The sequence below is a fragment of the Lepidochelys kempii genome, chromosome 14 (genome assembly GCF_965140265.1).
Source record: "Lepidochelys kempii isolate rLepKem1 chromosome 14, rLepKem1.hap2, whole genome shotgun sequence".
NCBI classification, from domain to species: domain Eukaryota; kingdom Metazoa; phylum Chordata; order Testudines; family Cheloniidae; genus Lepidochelys; species Lepidochelys kempii.
Window position 1 is genome coordinate 10,478,874 of NC_133269.1, and position 24,473 is coordinate 10,503,346.

Consider the following 24,473-nt stretch of genomic DNA (forward strand, 5'->3'; position numbering starts at 1 on the left):
TGAAAAAAGGATATTAGATCAATCTACAGATATCTATGATAGAAGGGTGGGGGGTATTTATTCACATGAGTAATCCTATTATCATAATATTTGAGTGTCTCACAATCTTTAATGTATTTATCCTCACAACACCCCTATGAGGTAGGACAGTACTGGTATCTCCATTTTTCAGATGGAGAACTGAGCCACAGAGAGGATAAATGTGTTGCCCAAGGTCACATAGGAAATCTGGCAGAGAAGGGAATTGAATTTGTCTCTCCAAAGGTTTAGGTTAGCGCCCTAACTGTTTCAGAGGAGGGACCTTAAAAGTCCACCCTCCCCAGCATTAGATTACACCTATATCATGTAAATAGAATTACAGCATTTACCAAGTGCTTAAATGGTTGTTGTTAGATTAATGACTATTTGGAAAGTTTTTGCAAGGTACCAGAGAAGGACAAAGTTTTATTACACTTAAGGCTGAACAGGGTGTCTACTATAAACTCTTTTCACTGTCTGAAAAATTCTTTCTTTGAGTTAAATATAACTCAGCCTTCAGGTCCTTTTTTTCCTTTCTTCTTTAATAAATTCTTAGTTTGAAGACTCATGCCCTTCTTGGCATTTGTGGGCTAATGACACAACTGATTGGAATGTTGATGGATGTCAATAAGGTCTAGTCTGGCACTTATGCACAGTAAATGGGCTGAAGATTCCCGTGTTAGTGGGATTGTGAAATAATTCATGTACATACAACAGTGCCAGGGTTTCTCACCACATTGGATACTTCTCTTCCCTCTCCGCTAATATTTGGATGGCTCTTAACCTCAGGCCCATTGTAATATAAGTGGAACCCTCCAACTCAGACTCCCTGACCTGCTTCTCATGTGTAGGAATACTAATGGGATGTTCAGTTGGCAAAGTTTTGTTGTCTGCAGCGGATTGCACAACAACCTAATTGACTTCTTTGAGGTCCAAAAAAACAACCGAAACCCACCCCCCACCGCCATCTTGAGTGAATAAAAAATAAGCTCCCACAAGAAGAACACAACATGCTCAAGATAGATTTTATACCTTAAACTTAGAAGTTGGTATAACACAATCTTTATTTTCTCATAGTTAAAACAACTCATCAAGAAATGTAAGCATCTTTGACAGAGATCACTGTATCTACAAACTTGCCTACCAGAGCTTATTGGCCCACTATCCTTCCTGTATATTTCCGTACACATTTTTGTCTGAATGACAAGTGGGAATGCCAGACTGAACTCACTGCATGTACAGTGTAACCAAAATCTTAGCCAAACCTATCTCTTGGACCAATTTCTTCTTGCCTTGTTATATTTATATTAAATTCTGATTGGAACAGTGTTCTTCACAGATATGAAATGACAAAGCTGTTATAAAACTTGCTAACCTTGCAAGTTTGCCTATTTAAAATGTTTGTTTTAAAATGTTTGCATCCGATGAAGTGAGCTGTAGCTCACGAAAGCTCATGCTCAAATAAATTGGTTAGTTTCTAAGGTGCCACAAGTACTCCTTTTCTTTTTAAAATGTTTGTGTTGTTGTTCTTGGACCCAGGACAGATGGGACATGCTCCTCTTTCAGGTCATCCACACTTGGACACCATCCACGTTGGTACTTAAGAAATAGCTAAAGATACATAATAAGAGGCAGTATAGACTAGTGGCTAGGACACAAGACTGGGACGTAGGGGGCCTGGAATCTATTCCCAGCCCTGACCTGCTATGTGATCTTGGGTAAGTCACTTGATCTCTCTGTTCCTCTGTTTCCCCTCCCACCCTTGTCTGTCGTCTATTTAGACTGTAAGCTTCCTGGATGGCTCTCTTTCCCTTAACACAACAGGGTCCTGATCTCCATTCAGGCCTCGAGATGCTACTGTAATATTAATAATAATAATTAGAGAATACTTTCTGCCTACAAACATTTCAGACATATTCCTTCCATGCTCATGAATCAAGAGAGTGCACCGTTTATCCATAAAACTCATAATTTATTGCTATCCTAATCCCCTGGGACAAAAAAAATTTATATATAACAAACATGTGAATCATTAATGGGGCCAAAGCATTATTAGCTTGTTTTCTTCATGCAAGCTGTGTAAAACTAATAAAAAGACACAAAATATATTTTCAAGAGCAAATGAAAATATATTACCTTATTTCACTAAAGAGTGCAGTGAAAAATCCTGTGGTATAGTAAGGTCTCTGAGAATTTGTCTGTCTACTTTGTTGTGCTACTACTAATCATTTTGGGGTTTTGGTTGTTTTAATAAACAACGGTTTCATATGGTATAAATGTTGTTCCTTTATCTAACAAAGGCTTCAATTTTGACAAGGTCAACCTTCTAAAAGGTCTTTGGGGATGAACTGTTGATTCTTTAGTATTTAATTTTCTCAAACAACTTGAAGCAACCCCCCCTCCCCAAATACGTCCAACAAGATGCAAGAAAAAAGAGAAAATGTGCACAAAGCAATGCGAATAAAAATGCAAGGGCTGAATATAATGAGGCTGATTTCTACAAAACCTGAAGCACAGGAGAAAAAACAAAGAAGGGGAAAACAACAACTTGAAATATTAATTGAACTTTTATTCCATTTGTCAGTGAAGTGACCAAACAAAAATATTCCATTTATTCCCCCATCTAGCCATGCAGAAAGAAATGTAACTGAGGGCCATCACACAGCCATACACGAGCAGTATGCCAGCTGTGATCAAACCAGAGAACTTTGTGGTGAACACCTGGCGCAGGTAACAAACTTCCCTGGTTTAAGTTCATACTGTGAATGGAGTCAAGCACATAGGCCCTTATGGCCCTTATCTAGCAATCTACTTAAGCACATGCCTAACTTTAAGCACATGACTTCAGTGGGGCTACTCAAATGCTTAAAATTAAGCATGTACTTAAGTAGCGTGTTAGATCGGGGTCAGAGTGCTCAGCACCTTGCAGGATTGAGCTCACTGGTTCATAGATTCCAATGGACCACTCTGATCATCTGGTCTGACCTCCTGTATAAACACAGGCCATAGAAACTTCCCCACAATAATATTTACAGCATCTCTTTTACATAAACATCCAGTCTTTATTTAAAACTTGTCAGTGATGAAGAATCCAGCACTGATCCTATGGTTAGTTACTCTTAAATTTACACCTCATATTGCACCGCTGTGGTTTGTGTTGAATACAGCTAAATCAGTCACCTTAGTGTTTGATACAATGAAATCTAGAGCTTAGTGTATAGCAGCAGTCAAAAATCCCATAAAGGATAAACAGAGGTACTGAAAGTAAAATGGGGAAATTCACATAACATGATTAGACATAGAAACAATGAGGAGTGGGGCCAAACCTGGTGCATAGTTCTGGTTTCCTTAGTATTACAGATAGGCACCATAAAAAGCTCCAACATGTTATGCTGTATAAAATTCCCAGAGAAACTGGATATCACATGGACACTTCATTGAAGTACTATATAAAGCAGGGGTGGGTAAACTTTTTGGCCCGAGGGCCACATCTGGGTGGGGAAATTGTATGCAGGGCTATGAATGTAGGGCTGGAGCAGGGGGTTGGGGTGCGGGAGGGGGTGTGGTGTGCAGGAAGAGGCTCAGGGGAGGGGTTGGGGGTGCAAGGTGTGGCAGAGGTTTGGGGCTCAGGGCAGGGGGTGCAGAGTGCGGGAGGGATTCAGGGTGTGGGCTCCGGCCCGGCACTGCTTACCTCAAGTGGCTCTGGGGTGGCAGTAGCGTGTAGTGGGGCTAAGGCAGGCTCCCTGCCTGCCCTGGCCCCGTGTTGCTCCCAGAAGTGGCCAGCATGTCCGGCAGTGGCTCCTGGGGGTGAGTGGGGCAGGCAGCTCCACCATGCGAGGCCCTTGCCTGTGGGTACCGCCCCCAAAGCACCCATTGGCTGCAGTTCCCCATTCCTGGCCAATGGGAGCTGGCGGGGGCGATGCCTGCAGGCAAGGACAGCGCACGGAGCCCTCCGGCCCCCCGCTCCCCAAAGGCTGCGGGGACGTGGTGCAGGCTGCTTCCAGGAGTGGCGTGGGGCCAAGGCAGGCAGGGACCCTGTCTTAGCCCCACTTTGCCATGGGGCTGGCAATCCCGCGGGCTAGACTGAAAGCCCTGACAGACCGGATCCAGCCCACGGGCCATAGTTTACCCTTCCCTGATATAAAGGCACAGCTCTGACTGGAGCAGAGATGCGAGACACTATAAAGCTCTTTTATCTAATGTCAAGTAAAACAAAAGAGGCATAAACAATTTTAGAAAAATCTATAGCAAGTTCTAAGAGCATTTAGTCTGTATTCCTTATCGCAGAATATAGGGATGAATAAACAATAATGAATTTGCAGAAGGATATATGGCAATAGATAATAGCTATCTCTTCAACAGCCAGTTAGCATCCCAGATTTGACAATACTCTTATTTTAACTAACTGTTAACTGCTGGAGATCTCAAACCATTAAGGCTTTAACTACACAGGAGAAACTGACTGGTATAGCTTTTCCAGAATAACGGTTTAGCTATAATTTAGCTGTTCCAAAATAACTCCTCCATATGGGCACTTGAAAGGGGAGTAATTAATCTGGAATAAAATCACTTTTATTTCACCATAGAGTGTCCACACGGGGAGTTATTCCAGAATAGCTGTGGTGGTCAATTTCCCTGTATAGACAAGCTTTGGTGATCTATTTCCCTGTGTAGATAAGCCCTAGCAGTTACATTAATAAGGGGATTTTCTGTTTAACCGAAAACAAATTTATGACCAAAAATGGTGCAGAAGATACTAGCTTACCCCTACACACTTGAATCATTTATAGTAAAAAGACAACATACTATCAAATTACCTCTTAGGACAGCAGACTGATTTCTTGCTTTCAGCTTCATTTCTTAGTTGTCTCATTCCAATCATTCAGAATACAAGACATTTATTAACACAGGTGGTAATCCTGATGGCATAAATTAATGCAGACTAAAAATTGACTGGGTTTTTTCTTTTCATAGAGGCATCGACTAGCACAATTATGGAAGACTGCAACATTTTGATAAGTCTGACATCTATGTCATCTGTGTAAAGAAACAGGCTGTTGCTATATCAGGAATACATCTGCACGGGGAAAAGAGACAATACCATATTTCTACAATATCTTTTTTCCAGAAGGCTTCAAAGTGTTCTGACAGCTGCTTGGGTGATAGCCTCACCCCACTCTGGACGCTTTACACTGGGGAATAGGCCAGAGCGGTGTAAAGGAGATCTATACATTCCATTTCCACCTGGGTGAGGATTTCCCCAGTGCAGGCAATGTAGAAGATGGCTGTAAAGCTGCCCTCTGAGGACCCCCTCACAAGTGCTGGCATAAAAGATGGGGCTGGGAAGGGTGCGTCAGGGGCAGGTTTGTACCAGGCAGTGCTGTGAAGCTTCTGGGCAGTGTGCTCCCTGTAGGGGACCCAGGCAGGCAGCCACAATTTAGACAGCCCTTCTATTGGACATGAATTAAGGCCACTTTATTTTTGAATGAGAATTCCCATGCAGGGGGTTAAAACGCTTTAACGAATGCAGTTTAAATTCACACCTTTGGTTAATTAGGCTTAACTTCCCATGTAGCCAAATCCAAAGCAATACCTGCAGAAAGCAACAACACAGACTGATGTGGGTATCTTCATAAATCTGTGTTCGTTTTCAGACTACGCATCTAACGAGAACTTGGGATACAAATTATGGATGGCAAGACTATGCCTCCTAAATACGCACAATAGATGCTTTGGTAGTTGGAAAGGGTGCAAAAATCAGCGTCTATTAACTTAAAGCCAGTTTAAAAGTATTTGTGCGTTCTAACTATGGCTTAGATCTGACGCCTTCAATCGTTTATGCATTCATCCACAATACAAAAAGAAAAAAAAGAGAGACACATTAACTTTTCTATACACAGCACATTACGTGTTTAATCACCTATAGCAAGGCTAAATATAAAGGACTTACATCTGAGGTTGCAAAACACACTCCTGCAGTGCTGCATCCTTTTCCTGATGGATGTCTGAAAGCACTGGTTATAACAGATGCCTTAAATTATCCAGAGAAAGCAAAACGGCGCTTTGCCTCAGATAACCTGGGCAATCAATACAAACTGTGTTTTTGTTCCAGCTCCAGCATTTTCAGATGCCCCTTTTTGAAAGAGCAGGCAGACATAGGAGCCACACTTTACATAGCATGTATATTTCTACAGAGTGACTTACTGCCCTGACAACTCAAGAGACAATTCTGCAGCATGAAATCCAAACTTTTAGGACTGCTCTTGTGCTAGTATGGACAGACCAGTCTCAGATACCAGGAAATCAGTTTAGTAAAAAAATACAGGGCAAATTCCTGCCTTTTGCAGAACCTGGGAAAAGGTGGTGTTTCCCCCCCCCCCCAATGCAAGCAACTAGGTAGCATACCACCTCAATGCACAAAAATACTCCTGATGCACATCCATATCTTTTCAAGATCATATTGGATGTCAAAGGCAGAGCTTGGAACTGAGTCTCCTGCATTCCAGTCCAGTTCCTTAGCCACAAGGCCATCCTTCCTTTCTTATCATTGGTACGTAGAGCTGGTTGAAATTTGGAATCTCTGTTTGCTAACTGGAACAAAAACCAAAGTTTCCATTTCTGAATCAGAACGAAAACAAATATCTTCAAAAATCCCATGGAACTATTTTTTTAAAAAAAATTGTTTATGAAAAATTTGTTTTCATGGGAAATTTAGTCACAGTCAATACGATTTTGGGGGAAAAAATTAGTTCAATTGAAATGGCATTTTTCCCAGTGGAAAACTCTTATAACAAAAATTTTCTGACCTGATCCATTGGTAAGTTTCACATATCCAGCCTAGAGGCTAAGAGCTGATTGTGGTTGCAGTCTTTCTGGGGGAGGATTGATACAGCATAATTTGGGCGCCTGTCAACCTTTCAGATGTCCCTTTACAGAGATTGTTGGTTTGCATAAAAGGAGAACATCACGGGTTAGAACTGGACTAAGGGGCCAGGAACCAGAGCCACAGGTTGGAGCCGGAGTCAGGTTGGGGATACGGCCTAGGCAGGAGCAAAAGTGATCACAGCTGTGGGCCAAACACTGAGCAGCCAGCAACCTGTTGCTGCTGATCTTAGAAGCAAGCCTGCTGGCTCTCTTCAGCCAATCGGGCAGCTAACCCAATTCTACCACAACCTAGCTGACCCCATCAATCTGCCTGGGGGCTGGCCTGGCTAGTCCTCAGGCTCAGCTGAAGGTGCTCAATCCTGCCATTTCATCATTTAAATACTCATCAACCACCTGTCTCCCAATCTAATGCAGAAAGTTTAATTGGCATTGCCATGTTTTGGACTCTGAATATGGGAAATAGAAAGAAGTAAAATGGTATGCTTTTTCAGCGTCCTCCCTGGGAACAATCACAGCAGATTTACACAGCTATGAAGAAATGACTTCCTCTTTGCAGCTTGTTACTGGCCTAGCTGGAGAATGCAGTGTCCATACAGAAAAAGTGAACGATGGGTCAATGCATTTATCTTTAGGATTCCATAATTAGGAATACTTGAAAAGCAATAGGGCTGTTTAAGTCTGAGGTGCCTGGAACATTGCTCCCCGCACAGTTTATTAAGGCAGCAAGCGCTTTTCATCTGCTGAGAAATGAAAGAGTTGGGTGGCATCTTGGGAAAAAAGAATCTTTAATTGAGAGGAGTATTCCTCCAAGAAATGCTGGAACACAAACATGTTTGTGGATTTATTTTATTGGGATAGGGGGAAGGGGTAAACTGCAGCAAAATTATGGTCCTGCGGTGTCTTTCAAATCTATGTTGCTAGGAAACAAACTTAGAATGTTGACTGGTTACCTACCTAGAGAAAGGTCTAATAGAGTTTCAGAAAGTGTGTTCTCCTTCAGCCATGAATGAGCAAAGAAAACTGCCTGTCTGTCTGTATGTCAGGTTTTCAGCCATAAAAAAGGTTTCCATGATTTCCCTGAAAGCTAAGCTATTTACGGTTGCCATATTATTGATAACGGTAAAGACTCTGAGAAGCTTTCTTAGCAAGAGCTGTGGAGCATCAAGACAGCTGCTAGTCACTTGGGCTTAGGTTGTACCTGTGCCAAAGTAATGCAATAAGCCCCGCAAATCCACCGCTCTGCTCAGTGAAGATCCTATCCAGATTTTGGGTTTGGTGCACAATACAGAGGGCAGTGCTGCTCCGCATACATTGTCACCACAAGGGGAGGGAGCAGATATGGACCAAGAATGGGGGGGGACCTTGGCTTAATCCCTAATTCTCCCACACTACCTCATTCATCAACAGAAGAAGGGATGCTGTATACTTTGAGAAGCTGCAGCAATTTACTTACTTCCACCTCGGAGCAGGACAGGAGATTATAAACTCTTTGGGGAAAGGGACATTATTTTTGGTCTGTGTTTGTACAGTGCCTAGCACAATGAAGACTCCATCCCTGACAGGACCCCTTAGGTGCTACTGCAATGCAAATAAATAATAATTATGAATAATAATTGTGCCTAAGAAGGGATACCTCAGAGACACATTCAGATTCAGTGACACCAAAATATTTCACAAATTCAATCTAGACCTGAGGAAGAGTTCTATATAAGCTCAAAAGCTTGTCTCGCTCACCAACAGAACTTGGCCCAATAAAAGATATTACCTCACCCACCTTGTCTCACAAATTAATGTCAGTTTTGCCAAATTGTTCATTTGGGGGGCAGAGCGGGAGGGAAAAATGTACAAAAAAGGACTGAAAAATGTCAAAAAAGTTTGACATATTTTTAAAAAAGTTTCGATTTTTCAGTTTGAAATGACATTCACTTCAAAATTTCCTTTAATTTTATTTTAAATCCAAAAATGTTGAAAAATGGTTGAAATCACAACAAGATATTTCACTTTTGTTGAAACATTTTTTTAAAACTTTTTTATTCGCCAAAAAGTTAGAAAATTTTTGTTTTCAGTCTGACCCAAAATGATTTTTTTTCAACTTTTCAAAACGGTCAGTTTACTAAAAAAATCATTATTCTCCCAGCTCTGCTCAGGGCTGTGTCTAAAGACACAACGTAGCCTTTTACGTGTATGCTCTTAAACAACCACAGACATTAAACATACACAAGCGGGATGGGAGCAAAGGAACAAATCAGAGGTTACAAATATCATGTTGACCAAAACAATAGCAAAAGGTGAAATTGTTTTCAGCTCATTTTTCCTTACTCTTAAAAGATACAGGTTACAGTGTTACAGCTACACATCAAATGCAATCCCCTTGACTGTGAGAAAATCTTCAAAAGGAGAATCCCCTTAATGATATGGGACATGCAGTTCTTCAGAGAAATGCCAGCTGTCATTTATGCAAATGTTAGATCTCTGAAAGGGTATTCCCTTCGGGGTTGTCTACACAGTGAGTTAGTGTGTGGCAAGCCAGGATATGAATCTACAGCTCACCAGCTTGTGCTACATTAATGTCCCACGTGGGAGGTCCTGAAGTGCGCACTCTGTGACTTTCGCTGTGCTGTAGCAGTGGCCACATGGACATCAGTGAACCACAAGCTGGTGAGCTGTAGATTCACTTCCTGGCTTGCCTTGCATTAACTCGCCATGTAGAATAGCCCTGTTGCATGGATTTCCCTAGGGACACAATCACTGACTGTAAGAGACCTCAGGAAATATCTTATCTGATCTTCCCACCATCACATGCTAATATTGAGTTTTTGAAGTCATATTCATCACCTGGGGTCATGAAGACATTTCCCCTCTATGGTATATCATTACATAATTCAATATACTCCAGGGGAGAGTTCAGGATTAACTAGCATCAGACAGGACATCAGACTACATAAACCAAATAGTCTGTTCTAGTACAGCAAATGAACAGGCGAGTAGATCTACTTCTGCATCTCGTCTCCAATAGCAGAAAAAGCTGGATACTTCAAAAGCGAACACAGACACTCCCCCTGGGTTTGGCTCTGAACTAGAATCATAAATCACAGAGGCAAGTTGAAATTTAGCATTTTGAAACTGGCACGCCCTGAAACTCAAAGGAGTTCAGATTCAGAAGCCAGCTTTTATCTAGTTGCCAGATGGCTTATTTGCTTGAAATATCTTCAGAGGACCTCTACAAAGATTGATGATCTTCAGTGGCTCTCCTGAAGAACTGTACCCCCAGGGTAGTCATTGGCAGCATTGTCGCTAGACTCATATTTTGGTAGGGTTCTCAGCTTCCAACGCCATGGTTAATTATAAAGAATGGAATATGTATAAATAATATAGGTTCAGGAAAGCATCATCCCAAAAATGCATCTCCCACAAAAGGCTGGCAAAAGAGAAAATTCAGATCTGATGGAAGGGGCATCGTGTGCGCCACCATTTGTAACTGGTGAAAGAATCCTATGGGATTGAATCAATGCAATCAGCATCCATCAGCAAAGACACACCATGAAAATAATGCAAAAGAATGAGGAAAATTCTGGCCATGAAAAATATAGAGATAGCCATCCAATTTGGAAGGAAAAAAATTCCAACGTTCATGGTCAATGAAGTATAAATACATTGTCAAAATCTATTGCTCAATATATAAAAACACTAAACATTTTAGCTCGTCAATTCATTATTAATTCAAGCACTGGATGTTTTGGACTAATGGGCTACAAACAGCCATGAAAAGAACAGAGATGGGAAAATCTGCAAGCGGATGATCTGTAAATAAATATTTGCATCGACGTTCATAAATATTTTGAAGAGCTGAATACTTCCAATTAGCTTCTTTTAATTGGTTCACACAGGGAAACTTGACAGCTGAACTCCACCAGTTAACGAGCTTCTGTACATGGGTACAGAAACACAAGCTGCGAGTGTTTCTTTACAATGTGTTGGTGGGGAACCAAGGGCTTTATGCTATATAGCAGAATGTAAAGGAACAGATGTCCTTGCTTAGATATGCCAGTGCACTGCACAGATTTCCAAGCTTTGCCACTGTTGCTTGCAACTCCTGTCTGCCTATTGATAGTTTTTGTTAGCAGATTGTTGCTCAGACAGGACTCTTAACTTCACTTAAGATGCTGCTTCTTCAGTACAACCAACATGATAGTCCTCTTTGCTCTCCCCCTAACTCAACCTTCATGACTAATCTAATTGCCTTTTATGATGACATTACTGGTTCTGTGGATGAAGGGAAAGCAGTGGATGTATTGTTTCTTGACTTTAGCAAAGCTTTTGACACAGTCTCCCACAGTATTCTTGTCAGCAAGTTAAAGAAGTATGGGCTGGATGAATGCACTATAAGGTGGGTAGAAAGCTGGCTAGATTGTCAGGCTCAACGGGTAGTGATCAATGGCTCCATGTCTAGTTGGCAGCCGGTATCAAGTGGAGTGCCCCAAGGGTTGGTCCTGGGGCCGGTTTTGTTCAATATCTTCATAAATGATCTGGAGGATGGTGTAGATTGCACTCTCAGCAAATTTGCGGATGATACTAAACTGGGAGGAGTGGTAGATACGCTGGAGGGGAGCGATAGGATACAGAAGGACCTAGACAAATTGGAGGATTGGGCCAAAAGAAATCTGATGAGGTTCAATAAGGATAAGTGCAGGGTCCTGCACTTAGGATGGAAGAATCCAATGCACCGCTACAGACTAGGGATCGAATGGCTAGGCAGCAGTTCTGCGGAAAAGGACCTAGGGGTGACAGTGGACGAGAAGCTGGATATGAGTCAGCAGTGTGCCCTTGTTGCCAAGAAGGCCAATGGCATTTTGGGATGTATAAGTAGGGGCATAGCGAGCAGATCGAGGGACGTGATCATTCCCCTCTATTCGACATTGGTGAGGCCTCATCTGGAGTACTGTGTCCAGTTTTGGGCCCCACACTTCAAGAAGGATGTGGATAAATTGGAGAGAGTCCAGCGAAGGGCAACAAAAATGATTAGGGGTCTAGAACACATGACTTATGAGGAGAGGCTGAGGGAGCTGGGATTGTTTAGCCTGCAGAAGAGAAGAATGAGGGGGGATTTGATAGCTGCTTTCAACTACCTGAAAGGGGGTTCCAAAGAGGATGGCTCTAGACTGTTCTCAATGGTAGCAGATGACAGAACGAGGAGTAATGGTCTCAAGTTGCAGTGGGGGAGATTTAGATTGGATATTAGGAAAAACTTTTTCACTAAGAGGGTGGTGAAACACTGGAATGCGTTACCTAGGGAGGTGGTAGAATCTCCTTCCTTAGAGGTTTTTAAGGTCAGGCTTGACAAAGCCCTGGCTGGGATGATTTAACTGGGAATTGGTCCTGCTTCAAGCAGGGGGTTGGACTAGATGACCTTCAGGGGTCCCTTCCAACCCTGATATTCTATGATTCTATGATTCTATGTGATTGAGCAGCACACACCCGTTTCTCAACCAATCAGTATTAATACAGCCTTTGGATGGGTTTCCCTTACTTAATATAAGTGCAAATCTTGCATCAAGAGCCCCTAAATCTAGACTTGTCCTCTGAAGCTAAATGAGTCACAAGCTTGATTTGTCACATACAGAATGTAATGACTAAGCACTAGGTTGGATGTGTTAACTGAATTTAATGTAATTTAAGTATATTATTTTTAATGATAGGCAGGGAATCCAGTTTAGGAGACTCTTTTCCCACCACACTTCACTTCTGTCCCCTAGGAAGCCCACTTCCATCTTGCCTCCTGCCCCCTCCCTTCAACATGGCTCCTTTCCACCCTCTTCCCACTTTATGCCATGAGGAGGAACTCAATCAGAAAAAGCAGTGATGCCAGATGGGAGAACGGCTTCTGCCAACTTTACACTGGCTGGAGATTCCTAGTATAGAGGGAAAATTCTCCAAGTGCTTTCTCTAGCCAACGTACATTCATTTAACAGGCTCACAAAGTGAGCTGAAGCAGACCAGAGAATATGGTCTTTTATCTTTTGTACTGAAGCCCATTGTTATTTCTATACTAGAGTAAGGCTCAATTATTTCACTTGCAAAATGATCTCCACTACTTTGCTTGCATGCTCCAAGAATTCTAGTAGATTATAGATGCACAATTTTCCCTTTACTGAAACTGTGCTGACTTATCCTTATATCATGTTTATCTGGATGTTCTATAATTTTATTTGTAATTATCATTTCAACTAATTCACCTTGGACTGAAGAAGGCTCACTGGTTCATAATTCCCGGGATCACCTTCTGAAAGATATACACCACATTTGCTATCCTCCAGATTTCCATTATGGGGCTGATTTTAATGAGATTGCATACTTTTATTAGTAACTTTATTTTTTGTCAGCCTCTTTATTTTTAAACTCCTTTTGAACTCACTGATGAATATAATCTATTCTATATAGGTCCTTATAACACACTCATCACAGTAGAGTCTGAGCTCCTTCCAGTAATGCATTGAGCAATGTGATTGACATCTGTCATATTTGTTCTCTCATCCTCTCCCCAGGGGGAAAAGCATGTGCAGTGAAATGTTTTGGTTTAGGAATTTAAAAAAATATAATTTCACACACATACGTTTTTATTACAGAAGGTAAGATCAAAAAATTGCACCTTACACTCTGAACAGAAGGTCCTGGGGACTCACTACTCTTAAATATATCAGTTTGTTCCAGCACCTCCTCAACAACCACAAGTGTTCAGGATTTGGCTTTTATGTCTCATCTGAATATAGCAGCACAGAGCAATCAATACCATGCTAAGGAATGAGGTTGGTTCACAGTTGGAAGGAAGATGGTCATCTAGTGAATCACCACCACCATTTTCTGGACAACCCTTGATTTACTTTGGAGTTCTTCCATCCAAATAATAATTAGACCCAACCATGTTTAGTTTGTGAGATCTTTTGATCTACCCCAAGGTGGAACAGCTGTATGATAATAAGAAAAAAAATCAGTTTTATGAGGTGAGCTAAAGTGGCAAAATTAATTCCTGGTCCAACTCCATTGAAGTCAATGGAGGTTCATGTAAGAGCAAATTCCTCTGTGATGTTTCAGTGCTTTTCCTGGGAATCCTTTGCTGTGAACACTGAACACGAGTAAAAAGCCTTCTGAAAATTCACTCTCATGGAAGTGTTAGGAAGGCACAGATGATCAGCTTGCACGGATGACATTTCCTGACAACACTCACAAGATCCTGCTAGCGCAGAGGACTGACTGTGAGCTTGGAACATCAGACAGTGAATGGGAATTTGCATCAGAAGACACAAGCATCTGTTCTGATTAAGCACACTCTGTCTCTCCTCATTAAAGCTTATCTTATGCCTTGGTGTCACGGAATGTTAATAGTCAACAGAAAAACATTAACTAGCTACATTTTATGCTGGCTCTTTTCCCACTGTTGACCCCACTAGCAACAACAGGTAAATACAGCTATTTCTGGCAAATATAATTATTTATAGCTAGTTCTGCATAGTCCAGTATTTGGAACTTACATTGTGGATTTGACAAATTAGCAGCTACTGTGTGGTTTGGAAAATCTCCCAATATTTGCAGTAGGGTGATGGCCCAGAGGACAGCGTCCACACTGGGATATTTCCGATGTCAGAACAGCTATGTAAGCATTAAAAGCAACAGGCCTGGCTTGTTTTTGGTCTTTGTTCAAATCAGGAAAGAGATATTATAAGCATACTTTACTGTAGAAACCTGTGTGGCTTACAAAAACGTCATTTAATACAATTCTAGAAGCCTGGGGTAGAGCTGAAGGGAGTCATCAGGGATATACTTCTGCTAACACTGTGTGATATGATGCATTCCAAGGCCAATATTTGCTCTCCTGAATGTTATGGTTACACTGAGCTCTTTCCTGCAGCCTTTATCTCCTAAAGATTTTTGCCACAAAATGGGAGAAAACAGGGGTAGAAAGCTATATGCTGTAGGCCTAATTTGAGGTCTTCACTGCCAAAGAAAGGTGCATTTTTACCCTTCTTTGGCAATGAAGAGCTCAAATAGCTAACGAGTGTTTGCTATCTCACTGTGAAATTCTTGTGGCGACCAGGCTCCATAGTTTCTACCATGGTGTAGGTAGTCCAGGTGAACTACAGGTGGAGCTAGTGTTGACCCTGCCTAGCTACATCACAGTAAGCATTGTCAGCACCTTCTCTCCACTAGGATTTCACAATAAGATAACGATTGCATGTGACTTACCTCACTGTTACCAGACCCCCCCCCCCCTTTTTGCACTAAAGACAGCCTCCAAGGGGACTGATTGCCTACACTCCCATTAATCTCCCTTGGAGCGGTGGATTTCGAGCACCCCAGAAGATCAGATCCTACATGAGCAGGCTATGCCTTTGCCTGCTTTGTTGGCAAAAAGGCTGGACTCAGTCAAGCTGCCAATGATAATAATTATTTGTCTCCCTTCAGTGGTGGCCCTGGAAGCAAATCAGGTGTAACTTCAGTGAAGTCAGTTGAATTCTGATTTGCAAAGCTCTGTGGGATCAATATGAAGCCCAGTTTGTCCATTTATTTGCCTAATCTCCCCTCTTTTGGGGATGCCATTGCCCTGACGTCCAGGAGCAAGTTCTGATCATTTTTCCAATAGCAGAAAAATAGGTTGATAGAAAGACAAAAGGCTAAACCACGTGGAAACCACCCCTCCCCGCAACACTTTCTCCCCCCTGTAACTCTCAACAACATTTTTATTTTACCAGGGTAAACTTCAGATCACGGATTTATTTTTTGTAGACCCAACAGCTGACTGTGCCTTCACTTTATCTTAGCTTGGGTATACACTTATAGTGCAAACCATTAAAATGTTTTAAAGAAAAAACAAATTAATCTTTTGTGACACAGTAAGTGGTCCGAGCCCTTTTAAAGCTATTTCTGCTCTTCCCCATGTTTCATCAAGATGTACTGCAGGAATTCATCTGCGCAGATCAGTGTTTGGCTGGGGGATAAAAGTGACAATCCTTTAGGCACTCAAAGAATTCATGCAAAGCATATTGCAAAGGAAATAATGTTCACTTTCCAACTTAAAATTAGTATTTTTAGTTCAGTCACTGGTACAGATATTGTTCATCTAGTTTGCTGGGGAACGAAACACAGAAGGCACCCGAGTTAATAAAATATCCAGCAAATTCTCCTGTCTGGGTGCAGCAATGCTGTCACAGCAGTATAGAAAATCCACTCCTGAGAAAACAAGAAATAAAGACTACAAGAGGGAAGAAAAAAAAAGAGTATGAAATATTGCTAATGCAGTGTTCAAGCCCTCACCACAGAGGTAATACTAATGTTAGAGACCCATGAACCTCTTGAGAAAGATGGTCTTGCCTGTGGGACTCTAGGAGATCTGGCTGATATCCTGGCTACACCACTGGTTTCTTGAGTGAACTTAGTCAAATCACTGGAGGCTTGATAAAAGCACATTGAAATCAAAAAGTCTTTCCATTGACTTCAGTAGGCTTTGTGTCAGGCCCTCCCAGGCCTACAAATACGTATGCAGTTGCTTAACTTTAAGTATACCAGCAGCCCACTGAGGTCTATTTTTCAGTAAGTATAGCCATTGAAGTCAAGGGGACTATTTTAGTACTCACCGCGCCGACTTTCCAAAGCCCCAAGGGGTGCTCAACCTCCAGATCTGTTCCAGGCCCTGCCCACACTCCACCCCTTCCCCTATGGCCCCATCCCGTCTCTTCCCGCCCCCGCCCTGCCCAGTTCCACCCCCTCCCCCAAGTACATCGCATCCTCATTCCTCCCCCTCCTCCCAACCTCCTGCATGCCACAAAACAGCTGTTTGTGGTGGGCTGAGGCAGTGGGGTGGGGCAGGCATTGATTCGCGGCGCCTGCTGTTGGGTGGGTGGTGCTGTTGAGAAGCTGATGGGGGGGCTGCCAGTGGATGCTCAGCACCCACCATTTTTTCCCCAGGGGTGCTCCAGCCTGGGAGCACCCACAGAGTCAGTTCCTATGTTAGTACTGATGTACTAAACATAAATTTGCATGAAATCACCAAAATGAAAGCTTCAAATGTGTTCTGCTTAGAAAAGAGACAACTAAAATCATGAATGGTGTGGGGACAGTGAATAGAGAAGGGTTATTTACTCCTTCACATAACACAAGACCCAAGGATCACTCAGTAAAATTATAGGCAAACTTAAGGAAGTACTTCACCCAATGCATGGTCAGCCTGTGGAACTTGTTGCCAGGAGGATTGTGAAGGCCAAAAGTATAACTGGGGTCAAAAAAGAATTAGATAAGTTAATGAAGGATAGGTCCACCAATGGCTATTAGCCAAGATGCTCAGGGACACAACCCCATGCTCTGTATGTCCTTAAACCTCTGACTGCCAGAAGCTGGGACTGGACAACGGGGGATGGATCACTCCATAATTGCCTTGTTTTGTTCATTCCCTGTGAAACACCTGGCATTGGCTCCTGTCAGAAGACAGGATACTGGGTTAGATGGACCATTGGTCTGACCTCGTATGGCCAGTCTTATGTTCTCATGAACATATTCAAAGACATATAATAAAAAATTGCATTTTTAGGAGGATGCAGACTCTGCTGCCCCAGGAATGCATATGAATTCCTGGTTTTTAGCTAAGTATCTAGCAGTTGCAATTTGGTAGAAGACTTAGTCAAAAATTGATTTTTGGAAGTATAGCCCTAAGGGTACCAAAAAAGGAATCCTCTCCAAACCTATACACTCAGGAGGTCACATGCAGCTGCTACCCCTTACTCTAAATTGTAAAATATTCCATTATTTAATTCTTAGAGACACAACAAGAATAAAAACAAGAAACAACCTATCAAATATCTTATTAGGAGCATAGGAATTGCCAGACTGAATCAGACCCAAGATCTAATTTGGTCTGGTATCCTGTCTCTGACAGTGGCTTCAGAGGAAGTTGTCAGAACACCACAGCAGACATATGTGGGATAACTTGCTCCCCATATCATCCTTATCTCTAATAGTCAGAGGTTGGCTCAAACCCGGAAGCACAAGGTTTAATATCACTTCCAAAATGTGTTGTCATTAATCATGGAAACTCTGGATGCCTTGATACCCATCTCATTATTGAGCCACAGGCACCATAAACAGAACCAGTGGTGACTACTGGGTTATGATAGTACATATGGAAGTGATAACTACATGAAGCTCTACTTCCAGGAAGGACATGAGAATAGGAGACAGTTGAGAGGGCCTTCTTTGTGGCTGGTATGCTTGATGACGACTACATTCAAAATTGTGGCATATGGAGGTATGGTAGGATTCGTAGATTCTAAGGCCAGAATGGACTACCATTGGGTATATAGTCTGACCTTCTGTGTAGCATAGGCCATAGGACTTCCCCAAAATAATTACTCTTTGAAACAGAACAGATCTTTTAAAAAAAGAATCTAAATTTGATGTAAAGGTACAGCAACTTTTACTCTTCACATCCCATGAATACACTGTGATGTGACCCCACAGCCACTAGCATTAGCAACAGGATCCATGCCCCATGCCACCAGGAATCTATAAAACATAGTACCATACCTGACCTACCAGTTAGTTTCATGCACCAGTCAAAGCAGTGCATATATTCACAAACAGCACCCTAGTATCTGCAGTGCCAAAGGTAAACCAAACACAGTGACCCAAGTAATATTCAATAACTGCTCTTCTCAGGGGTCCTTTAATAGTACAGGAAAAAGAAACATCAATGCATTAAAATCAGAAATTAATAAAGCTTATGTAGCTTTTCATTTGTTTCTTGTGTACTCCTAATGTGTGATCGATACATAGCACTACCTTGTTCCATTGTACAGGTCTAAATGAATTCTTATTTTCCCCACCAATGTTCTTATGTTACGAGTATCACGGAACATGAATTCTTGAAACTGAAGAGACAACTTGACATCAAGGGTCAAAATAGAAATTCCAGTCCAATGTCAAATAGCTCAAGCTAAGGAATCATGCATAAAATCAAGCATAAAAATGCTCCCGAGAAAGAGAGAGAAAAGAGGTAAAGGATTTAACAATAAGACGACTATTTTTTTTCCTGTTGAATGCTAACCCTCAGATGCCATAGCAAAAAGCCCACCTTAAAGACCTGCGAAAGCTACTTTTCTCTGTTTTTAAACAAGCATAAATTGGACAGTGCTACAATGTTTCCTTAGCCTAATCGCTCGAAAGTTAAGAGTGCAATTTTAAAGGTTTTGGCCAAGAGTCTGGCTCTCAGAAAACATGTTAAACATTCATACCATTCATGGTTTTCTAGCTGATAACACTCAGGCAGGCATCTCTGGAGGAATTTTACACGCTGTGCAGAACTTGGTGGTTTCAATTATAGCTGGACACCATCCAAAGCCTTGAATCCAAACACACACAGACTCTGGGGAGTTTGGCTCAGTAGCCATATTTCACCGCTCAGCTTCACTTTTCCTTTTCATGAGTTAACATCAAATACAAATTCCAGAAATTCAATGTGAAAATCAGATGAAACAGGGAATAGAACTAATCTAGGGAATAGATCCCAGGTCTCCTGACTCCCAGTAAGTAAGTGAAAGTTTATAAAATGTCACAATAACCTATAACAACAAATGTTGATGGAAAAAGGTACAAAAAGGAGACAGGAAGTCTGAATTAGTCCAAACACAAGGCCGACTGACGTAACTCAAGGACTGTGTTAAGATCATGCCTTGTAAACAAGAGGAGTTGAAGACCGAAAAATTAATAAGCAAAAATTGGCATGTCAGATATTAGGTCTAAGTGGTGAACAGACTAATGAGGGGATAGGCTATTCCACACATCACTCCCCATTTTGGAAAGAAAGAGACTTGGGTGAGAAATATTGGCTACTGGAGCAAGCTTCACCACTCCCATTGTCTCCTGGGCCCCAGGCTTTCATCATCCTGGTTGTGAAAGATGTCCTGACCAAACCAGGCCAGAGAGAGAAGCCAGATAACGCCAACACCTCCACTGGCTCCAGCTGAATCCCCACCCACCACCTGGGATGAAACAGAACTAGACTTTAACTATAGCAGCAATAACAACAGCTCCAGCCCATCTCAACCAACTTCTCCTTTTCCCCACAAGGACAGCTCTTACCATCTTTTATACCATTTAAAAGACTGTCAAACAAGGTTTATCCCTGCAGTGTCTCCCATCTCCCACTCTCTGGCCCAATGGCTGTTCTCCTGTGGATAAAAACTTAAATCATCACCGGGCAAGAGAGAGCGCACTTGAAAATCTGGCCCTGAGCTTTTTTTTTAATTTAGCCCCACCGCTTTATTCTGACCTTGCTTACACCGGTGTAATACAGCGTTAGTAAGATCCAAATCAGGCTCTAAATCTTCTCCCACCATCACCCAAAAAACCCCTAACGGACACAGGCAACTCCTAGGAAATAAAGTGAGATTAGAATGCTCTAGAGGCAACCAGGACTCCTGGGGCTTTCTTGACTCTGCCACTGACTTGTTTTGTGATCTTGATTGAGTCACCTAACGTCTCAGTGCTTCCATTTCTCTCTGTAAAATGGAAATAGGGATATTCACCTACCACACACGATGTCACAAGGCTTATTTAACTAGGACCTGATTCTGCAACCCTTCTGTTGAGGAATTTGCTCATATGAATTGTCCCACTGTGTTCAATGGGAATAAGTATGACTTGTAGTGAGAAAGCATACAAAACCAGGCTCATAATGTTTGTAAAGAACAAGGTGTACAGATCAGCAGAACAAGGACAACCTCAGTATAAAATTAGTAGCCAAGAAACATTAAATAAATCTTTGTGTTAATGGCCATCACTTTAGCTTCATTTTGTCTCCTTTCCATCCCTCAGTAAACCTTGGCAATACATTGAAATGCTCTCAAAGAGGAAACAAAAGCATCTAACAGGTGTCAGGCAGGGACACATCACAGCAGCCTCTTCACGTAACGACAGCAGAGGGCTCACTACAAGGCCGTGCCTCGGATATTCTAATTGCAAACACAGTAGCGGTTTTGTTGAATATTTCCACTGAAATACAGGACAAAAATGTTTTTCCAAACTAGGTTCAAAATAAGCCACACTATCAGAGGCTCGTTCACCTGCACATCTACCAATGTGATATATGCCATCATGGGCCAGCAATGCCCCCCTGCCATGTACATTGGTCAAACTGGACAGTCTCTACATAAAAGAATAAATGGACACAAATCGGACATCAGGAATTATAACATTCAAAAACCAGTTGGAGAACACTTTAATCTCTTTGGTCACTCGATTACAGACCTAAAAGTTGCAATTCTTCAACAAAAAAACTTCAAAAACAGACTCCAACAAGAGACTGCTGAATTGGAATTAATTTGCAGACTGGATACAATTAACTTAGGCTTGAATAGAGACTGGGAGTGGATGGGTCATTACACAAAGTAAAACTATTTCCCCATGTTTATTCCCCCCCCCCCCCCCCGGTTCCTCATACATTCTTATCAACTGCTGGAAATGGCCCACCTTAATTATCACTACAAAAGGTTTCCCCCCCACCCCCCGCTCTCGTGCTGGTAATAGGTCACCTTAAGTGACCACTCTGGTTACAGTGTGTATGGTAACACCCATTGTTTCATGTTCTCTACGTATATAAATCTCCCCACTGTACTTTCCACTGAATGCATCCAATGAAGTGAGCTGTAGCTCACAAAAGCTTATTCTCAAATAAATGTGTTAGTCTCTAAGGTGCCACAAGTCCTCCTTTTCTTTTTACGGATACAGACTAACACGGCTGCTACTCTGAAACCTGTCAAAATAGGTTCATTATCTTTGGTACTTTTATGGCCCCCACTATCACAGACCCTCAGGTTTTTAATGCCTGTATCTTCTCACCTCCCCTGTGAAACAGGGCAGTGCTATTATCCACATATTACAGATGAGCAACCGACGTACAGAGTCAAAGTGACTCGCCCAAGGTCATACAGGAGTACACATCAACCCATTTCTCCCAGGGCCTAGGTTAGTGCCCTAATCAGGAGACCATCCTTTCTTTCTTATTCAGCCGACTCCAGTGGGTTGCATGGGCATAATACACGACAGACTTTGGCATTATGGAAAGGATCCACAAAATTAATTAGGTGCCTAAACCCTTGACTTAGGCACCTAAGTCCCAGTTTGGGCTCCACAAAAATCCTGCCAAACCCAGTAGAAGCCTAATCTCACTCAGTGCCTGACTTCTCAGGGTACAAGTTCCCCCGGTGTTTCAGGCTCTGAGCACGTGTACAGCTTCCTCCTCCCAGGTGTGCAGACACCTAATTCCCTCTCCCTGTCTCTCTCCGGCCCAATGGCTATTTCAGTATTTATCCACAATGGAACAGTCACTGGGCCAGAGAGAGAATAAGTCTGTAGTCTGGGGGGCAGGGCACGCACCTGGGAAGACCCTGGGTCCAGTCCTCCTGCTGTAACCATGCTTTCATTATTTGTCCAGAGTGCCACAGGTGAGACTGAGGGAACCCAACCTCAGAATATTTCATGGCTCAGTGGTTCAGCCACCACTCCTGGGACATAGAAGACTCCTGTTCACATCCCCTCTCTGCCTCCAGAAGAGAAAGGAGAATTCAACCTGGGTCTCCCACATCCCAGGCAAGCACTTTAGCCACTGACAGTGAGATAGGTGTCCAACACATTCCTGAAGAAACACCTCAGGGGCCTAAGCTATCTGATGCCAGACGGCAGGTTCCCATGTGTGGATTGCTACACAGAGCTAGGCACCTCCCTGCAGCCTGAATTTAGGCACCTATTTTAGAGGCAGAGCATAGGGCTCATCAGCATCTCCCATTGGCTACCTTAGGCAGTTCCCTGCCTAGTGTGCCGGCTTTTGAGGATCGCCTTCTGAGGCGCCCACCTATCTCTCCCTGTTCAAGGTATAGGGAGTCTGGGTGCCTAACTTGGCTTTGTGGATTGCAGCATCATCCCTGGATTTTCTGGATGCCTAAAAGTTAGGTTTCTAAATTGTCTTCATGGCATGCACTGAAAGCAGTGGAAGTTAGGCACCCAAATTCTTCTGAAAATCCCAGTAGGTGTAGGCCCCTGGTATCTTTAAAAATCTGACTCAGAGTTCAGTGAGATTACCCTGCTACGTAAAGTGACTCATGTGTGTAACTGTTCACAGACCAGGGCCTTTGACAGAAAACTACTACTTAGAGTGGAATGTATTGGAAGGATTATTACAGCCCCAGTCCTAGAACCTGAATACCACAGATTTGATTGGTACAATTGATTTGAAAGAGGCAAATTTAAGCCTTTAGGGCAAAAGAAACAAAAGCATTATTTCTAGGGATGGACAACCCAGTTAGTCCAGCATAAAAACCTTGCCCCATATGCCTTCAGCCTAACCTCAAATCCAGTATTTCTGTGACACAGTCTGCATCCAAGAAGAGGAAGTGCCAAAGTCCCAGCAGAAAGACTGTTGATTAAACAGCAGCTCACTGTAACAGAACTGGGCAAAAATGTTTGGAGGAAGAATTTATTTAGCAAAAAACGTGGTCCCGGATTGATCAAAACTATTGATGAATTTGGATTGAATTTGGTGAATAGTTGCACCAAAAAAGCCCTTAAACTCAAATCGTTTTGTTTTGACATTTTCAAAATGAAATGTTTTGACTTTTTGTTTTGAAATGATGTTTCATTTCATAATGTAGCTAGCCTTTTTAAAAAAAATGGTTTAAAAACATCCAAAATGAAACAAAATGGAAAAACAAAACAAAAACTTTCTTTGTTCAACCCGAAAAAATTGAGTAGGGTGGAGTTTTTGGCTTGGCCACCAAAGCAAAAAATCAATTACTTCCTCAGCTCTACTTATTGACCTTGTCAGATGACCAACAATAATGGAGAGTTTCAGGGAGACTTTCTTCCATGACCTGCTTTAACAGCTTTAGGTTACCATGGTCTTGATTCTACACTCACTGAAGCCAATGGCAAAGTTCCCATTGACTTGAATGGTACAGGATCAGGTCTCATATGGGATACTGGGTTGAGGAGAGGGAAAGAGAAGGGAGAAAATGCTTGTTAGATGGAAATGATAAGGAACCATCACAAGGTGTCACAGGGTGCTCCCTCAGCTACCCGATGTGCCACACAGCCTGGCCCGCTTGTGTACCCTCTTATTCACAACGTACACACATTCTGTTTCTTTTCCCTCTGGGTACCTTTAATCTTTAGATTCCAAGCGTTGCAGAACATAGCACGGTACATTTCAGGAGGTGCCTTCCACCCTGGCTTCTCTACCACATCTAGCTCACAGTCTGAGCTTCCCCCCTTTTACTCCTGTTCCTGCCCACTATATAGCTTCCCTTATTGAGCTAATCATCTCATTAGCCCTACCATTGTCCCCACGGGTCACCAGTCCCCACCATAACAGGTTAATAGATTCCAGTTCAGTCTGTAATCTTCTCAGTTATGCAATTATCGAAGTGACCGGCATGCTGCAGCTAACACTGTGTCACACTAGGGTTAAATGCCTGCGAGCAGCGCGGGAACTATTTAAAAACACCACAATAGAGACTCAAGCTAAATACATACCC